Source organism: Nelumbo nucifera, chromosome 5 (genome assembly GCF_055504915.1).
Source record: "Nelumbo nucifera cultivar China Antique chromosome 5, China Antique-T2T, whole genome shotgun sequence".
Taxonomy (NCBI): domain Eukaryota; kingdom Viridiplantae; phylum Streptophyta; class Magnoliopsida; order Proteales; family Nelumbonaceae; genus Nelumbo; species Nelumbo nucifera.
Window position 1 is genome coordinate 72,232,501 of NC_142653.1, and position 7,500 is coordinate 72,240,000.

Sequence of the window (7,500 nt, forward strand, 5' to 3'; positions counted from 1 at the left end):
TCCTTGTATGGTGTGGGACCCAAGCATTGATCTACACATCAGCCACATGGGTTCGGCCCAGCCTTTGTTACAAGGCCAGGCCGAATACACTGTTAATGACAGTGCACCTCTTGAAACCCATCGAATGGGCTCTACGGGCCCAACACTTACCCTAAGAGGTCCCTGGGCCAAGCCACCTTGTAACACCCAGGGACTGTGGGCAGATGCAAGATTAGCCCATCAGGTATTAACCTCAATGGTCTTACACTTAACCTCTCAGCCCATAATGATCATACACTGCCCGACAAGAGAGGACCTCTCCCTCGGCTGCAAGGAACAGTGTTGCACTCTCCACTTATATGGATCCCGGGAATTAAAACCTTCTTGCAAACAATTTAGAAACCATAGATATATACTTTTATATCTTATATAAAATATATTTTGCAAAACAAATCTCAACGGTTGAAATCGGCTGCCGGCAGTCTTGGTTTCCATCAGTGAGAGTGCATCCCCGATCATAACCTTTGTCCGACAATGGGGCTGATCCTGTCACTATGATCACCCACTCAGATGAATTCTCAGACTGTCCCAACATACCCAGGTTTTGACCCCCGCTAAGGATCTCACTGATTGGTACATCAAAGACAGCCCAATCCGACACCTACTGTAGTATCATAATCGAGTCTAGGGGTCGGGTGTAACTTTCCAGTTTTGCCCATCAATCTCCAAGGTCCAGGGCAATACTGGAAATCTGGTCCAGTTCAAAGATTCAATTAATCCTACACTGTATGTGCCTAGGGTCTCACCCTGGCAGCTGAGACAGGCCACCCCAACCGACTTGGTGGCACCACAGTGTCAGCCTTGTCAGGATAGGTCTCCCCAGACCGACCCACTGGCTGTGAACATTCTAAACTAACACGAGTCTCATTAAGTGTCCAGTTTAAGGGTATTACACAGAAACATACCAAGGGAACATGAATCAAATATGTATCTTTATTCATTTACAATAAACTCATAAAGTACATCATTCTGATTGAAGCTAAGGGCATACAAAACTGTCTAACAGCTCCCACTTGCACTTAGGTCCAATCAGGTACTAGCCGGAGTCCCATGCTTTCCACGTGTTTCTCAAACACTTTCTGTGATAGTGGCTTTGTCAATGGGTCTGCTACATTTTCCGCTGACGCTACCTTCTGAATCAGGACGTCCCCTCTACCAACAATCTCCCACAGTACGTGGTACTTCCTCTCGATGTGCTTCGACTTCGAGTGGGCTCGTGGCTCCTTAGCCCCTGAGCAATGGCTCCATTGTTGTCACACAACAATGGGATGGGTGATGTGCTGGACGGAACAACTCCCAACTCGTGAACGAACTTCTTCATCCACATAGCTTCTTTGGCAGCCTCACTTGTGGCAATGTATTCGGCCTCGGTCGTGGAGTCTGCAGTGGACCCCTGTTTGCTGCTTTTCCAGCAAACAGCACACGATCCTATCATGAAAATATATCCAGATGTAGACTTTCTATCATCTGGGTCTGACTGGAAATCGGCATCTGTAAACCCTGGATCTGTAGTGAGCTACCGTCGAACACCAGACAAAACTCTTTTGTCCTTCGAAGGTACTTAAGTATGTTTTTCACAGCAGTCCAATGCTCCTGCCCTGGGTTGGCCTGAAATCTGCTTACTACACTCACTGCCTGAGCTATGTCAGGACGAGTGCACAGCATGGCATACATGATGCTCCCTACAGCTAAGGCATAAGGAACGTCTTTCATGCCATCACTCTCCTCAGAAGTCTTGGGAGACATCTTCTTGGAGAGAGTGACTCCGTGCCTAAAAGGAACATTTCCTTTCTTGGAGTTTTCCATGCTGTATCTTTTGACTATTTTGTCAATGTAAGCAGATTGGGATAATCCTATTATCTGCTTCGATCTATCTCTATAGAGTCAAAGACCCAGTATATAGGAGACTTCTCCAAGATCTTTCGTGGAGAATTGCTGCGAAAGCCATACTTTCACCGTAGTTAACATTCCCACATCATTCCCAATGAGTAGAATGTCATCTACATACAGAACCAAGAAGGTAACCTTATACCCATTGTACTTCCTGTAGACACAGGGTTCATCCGGATTCTGCTCGAAGTCAAATGATTTGACAGCAGAGTTAAAACGGATGTTCCAACTTCTAGAAGCTTGCTTAAGCCCATAATTGGATCTGTTAAGTTTACATACCATGTTTTCCTGACCTGCAGCAATGAAGCCTTGCGGCTGCTGCATATAGATATCTTCAGTAAGATCTCCATTCAGGAATGCAGTTTTGACATCCATCTGCCAAATCTCATAATCATGGTATGCTGCTACAGCTAGCAGGATCCTAATGGATTTAAGCATGGCCACAGGCAAAAAGGTTTCCTCATAATCGATGCCCTCTTTCTGAGTGTACCCTTTCGCCACCAAACAAGCCTTGAAGGTCTCAACTTTACCATCGGGTTTCCACCAGGTAACTATCCTGGTCATAACCATAACGGACTGGTGGCCTGGATGCCCGAGTGGATCTTCTAAGTTGGTCACTACCTGGAACTTGTGGGACATCTCCCACTGCTCCTGAGCTCTCCTCATCAAGAACAACTTCCTGACGATGGGTGTCCAGGATATAGTCGGTTTCCAAGAATTGCGCATTTCGACTGCAGAACACTTTCTGCTCACTTGGGTCATAGAAAAGGTAACCTACAGAGCCTTTTGGGTAGCCTACAAATAGGCAACGGCTGGTCTTAGATTCCAACTTGTCTGCACTCGTTCTTTTAACGTGTGCTGGACAACCCCAAATCTTCAAGTGTCTGACACTTGGTTTCTTTCCAGTCCAAAGTTCATATGGAGTATTCGGAACCGATTTGGTTGGAACCCGATTCAGCATGTAAATCGCAGTCTCTAATGCGTAACCCCAAAAGGATGTGGGTAACTCTGAGTGTATGGGAAGCGACCGGACCATATCTAATAAGGTCCTATTCCTCCTCTCTGAAACACCGTTAAGTTTTGGTGTAGCAGGAGGAGCTAATTGTGATACTATCCCATTGTCCTTTAAGTAGTCCCTGAATTCGTCAGAGAGATATTCGCCACCTCGATCGGATCGAAGAGCTATAATTTCTCTCCCTAACTGTTTCTCGACCTCTTGTCTAAACTCTTTGAACTTTTCAAAGGATTCAGACTTGTGTCTCATTAGGTACACGTAACCATATCGTGAAAAATCATTTGTGAAGGTGATGAAATACACGTGTTGATGTCGTGTCCTAACACTCAGGGGACCACATACATCAGTATGTATTAGGTCAAGTGTGCCTGTACATCTTTCAGGCTTACCATTAAATGGCCGTTTCGTCATCTTGCCTTGTAGGCAAGGCTCACAGGTGGGAAGATCTTCTACAGCTAGAAAATCCAAAGGACCATCCTTTACCAACCTTGTGATTCGGTCAACACCGATGTGGCCAAGTCGGTAATGCCACAGACACGTGGGATTAACTGTATCACGGGCTCTCTTCTTGGGGTTTTCAATCGACGTAGTTTCGGTTATGTTAGTTTCTAGAGAAGGATGTAGAACATAGAGACCGTTCTCCAGTTCCCCGTATGCGATGAATCTGTTGTTTCTTTTAATAGTAATCGTATTACTAAAGAAGACAGAATAACCATCTGCACACAGTTTTGAGACAGAAATCAAATTTCTTCTTAAATTTTGTACATAAAGACAATCTTTTAGTACAATTTTTCCTTCCCTAAAATATAATTCCACGGTTCCTATGGCCGCGGCTGCAACGGTTGCAGTAGTCCCCAAGTAGAGTGTGACTTCTCCTTCACTCAGCCTTCTGCTTACCTTGAACCCCTACAGTGAGTTACACGCATGAGTTGAAGCCCCGGAGTCAATACACCAGAACGCAGAAGCTACCAATAAATTGGTTTCTATAACACAAGTTTCGAAGTTACCTTTCTTGGATTCCAGGTAGGCAGGACAATTCCTTTTCCAGTGGCCGGTCTTCTTGTAGAAGTGACAGGCATCCGATGCTTTGTCTTTCTTCTGCTTCTTGCTTTTAGTGGCTTTCTTCTGAGGCTTCTTTGCCTTCCTCTTTCTCTTGCCTGTCTTGCCAGTTTCAACAAGCATGGCTACAGGCTCATCCTTTTTAATCAGTTCTTCAGCTCTTTGCAACATATTGCTGAGCTGTTGTAAGCTGACATTCAACTTGTTCATGTTATAGTTCATGATGAACGGATTAAAGGAAGGAGGCAAAGAGTTAAGGATAGCATCTATCTGGGTTGCAAGGTCCAGCCCGGATCCAAGAGCCTCCAGTTGATTGATGTATCCCATCATCCGAAGACAATGGTCGTGAACTTGTTGACCCTTGGACATTTGTGTGGTCATGAACTGTTTCAAGACCTTTTGTCGAGTAGAACGATTCTGCTCTTCATACATTGTCCTGAGACTGTCCAATATGTCATTGGCAAGTTCGATCTGATCGAACTGCCTCTGTATCGGATTGTCCAAGGAGGCAATGATGTAACACCGGGCAAGGGAGTTTTTCTCCTCCCATTCTTGATAGTCTCTCCTTCGGGCCTCAGAAGCCCTATCTCCCGGACGCTCCGGGGCAGGATTCTTTGCCACTTTGTCAAGTTTTTCAGAAGCAAGGACCAGCATAAGGTTCCTATACCAGTCAGCATAGTTTGGGCCCTTCAACTTGTTGTCATCAAGTAGCTTTGCAAATGATCCGTTTGCCATTTTCTGATAAAAAAGCAAACATCAGTCCACGACCTAATTTTGATTCATGTTCATTTCATAGATATGGATTTTAATCTACGATCCATTTCCATTTATTCATCTCTGAGATTTCCCTCCTTTCTCAGTGACGGAGACTACGGGTTGTCTCTGGAAAAGTGGGAAATTACATAGGGTGCATGAAGCCAACTGTTTCAGATGCATAACCCCACCACCTTTCTGTGAAGGATCATATCCACTCATCATTTGAGTTTTCCCTTTGGCCTCTATCAGACAAGGTTCAGAGCCGTTTTCAGGTAAACCTTTCTGTCTAGTGAGTGCTTACCCATCATATTCGTGAATGCCAAGGTACCGTGAGAGAGTTCCCATTTTCTGGTGAAGCCCCTCCCACATCGGTCTATGACGCCCCTATCATCTTATGAAACACTTAGACAAGCCCAACAGCAAATGGATAGCCCATTTTCTGGTGCGTTTCCTCATTACTGAAGGACCCATCTTCGTGCTAATGATGGAAGGCCTTTAGAGAGTTCATCATATGAATCTCCCTATCACATGCACTCATATTATCTGGAGGGAACAGATAATTACGCCCTAGTTCTATCTTTAGGTCAAACCAAAGTGGCTCCCACTGACTTTCATAAAGCCAGATTTTGGTGGGCCTAAATCGGCTAGGGTTCCGCACGAGACCTCATGATGAGGTGTGGGGCCCACCACGGAGGGAGGTCATCCAATGACCAAAAGGGACACCATGGCAATGATGTGCATTCAGCCATGGTGTGCGAGAGAGCAACTGTCGATTGAGCATGGGCCAAGTACTTATGGCCCATGTACGTAGCACATCACACATCCATACATCACATGCAGGGATAAATTGATCCAATCAATTAATTATCTGTAAAGCCCATTTGAAGCCCATTTTAAATCCATAATATTAACCATTAACATTATCTAGGTATATGGGCCGAACGGTTCAACCCATATAGATTTAAGGGTTAAGTGGGCTTTTAGCAGTTTTAACTGTTTAAAACTGGGCCTTTACAGGTTGGGCCGAATTAACCATTCAATTAAATATCAATCCTTAGGCCCATTAGTGGGAAAATTAGGGCTGACTTTCAGCCTTGATTAAACCCTAGATTTGGTCTAAACAGTTTGAACCCATCTTGGTTCGAATGGGTCTAGGGTTTGATTTTTAATTAAATCTTTAATTCAAGAAAATAATCTGAAATTAATTACTGATAAAAGAAAAGCAACAATCAGTAAATCAGGGCTGTTCGCACAATCCATCCTGCAAAACAAAGGTTAGATCACAGAATGCAGTTTCACAAACTGCAAATCGCAGATGGCGATTCTCCCATCTGCGAAATCTTCTTCTCTGCGAAATCTCCCTTTCTGTGCCGCCATCTTCGATCCAAAATTAAAATAAATAGAAATCCTATTTCTATTAATAATTACATCAGATCGAATACCTATACATTGAGTCTAGAAAATAAAAAAAATAATTTACAGACCAAATGTAACAAATAAATCAAGAAACTGCAAATCTTGCAGGTTCCCTGCGCAAACCAAGATTTCGATCTCCTCTTGTACGAACAGCCCATAAATCAAGAAAATCACAAAGAACAATTCTAAATAATAATCAGATTTATATAAAATTAATTTCTGATTATTCGCCCATTAATTTTGGGAACAAAATTTCCCAAAACCCATATCTGCGCAAATCGAGTAGAACACCTTCTGCCCATTTGCGCAGGTTCAGATCTGAAACAAATTGGTTCAAGATTTGAACCATGGCTCTGATACCACTGAAGGGATGAGAGATCCATCCTATGGACGCCCAAACGATTGTGGAATAAGGGGCGAATTTCAAAAATTTTTCTCTCCCTTCAACTGGGAATCGTATTCCCCATTTAGAAAATCATATTTTCAAGGATCAATTCTGAACCATAAACTGAACCAGATCTGAACCAAAAAGAAGTGGGAAGGATTATACCTGATACGGAGAAGTAATATCTCCCAACGAAGGTGTTCACGCCCAAGGAAGGATCCAAAGACTGCTCCCACTGAAGATGGCGCAGTGCAGGTGGAGCAGAATCAGCAGTGTTCTTCTCCAAGAACTCTGTCCTTCGCAAGAATCAGCAAGATGGCACGTGAGCACAGCTTCCTTTCAATCCTTTCTCAAAGGACTGATGTCAAGATCCAATCTTGACTTCTCCCACCAGTGGAGATCGAACTGGAAAGCAGGGCGGCAAGAACAGGGAGGCGGCAAGAGAGTATTTGCAGGGAGCAGAATTCTCTCTTCTAGATTTCAGCACCAAAGAAACCTGATGATCTGTGTGTATTGTTTCTCTAAAGGCTGCCACCCCCTTCTTCTTTTATAGTCTTAAAGGGATCAGCTCCTAATCAGATTAGGAGTTGCTAATCCAAATCATATTTGGTTTAGAAGTCCCTTTAAGTGATAAGGGATAATCCTTATCTTATCTGGAGATCAGATCAGCCATCTCCTAATCTGATTAGGAGGTTTCCAGATCTAAATCTTATTTAGATCTTGGACTCTCTAAGTGGATAGGGTCTAAGCCCAATCCTATTAGCTGATCCACTTCAGATTTCGCCCCTATATTAACTAAATAAGCAGCCCAGTTCTAAATGGGCTTTAGGCCCTTTAAACTTATGTGCTCACTTAACCCTCTTAACTGCTGCCCAGTTGGGCTTCCTTGTATGGCGTGGGACCCAAGCATTGATCTACACATCAGCCACATGGGTTCGGC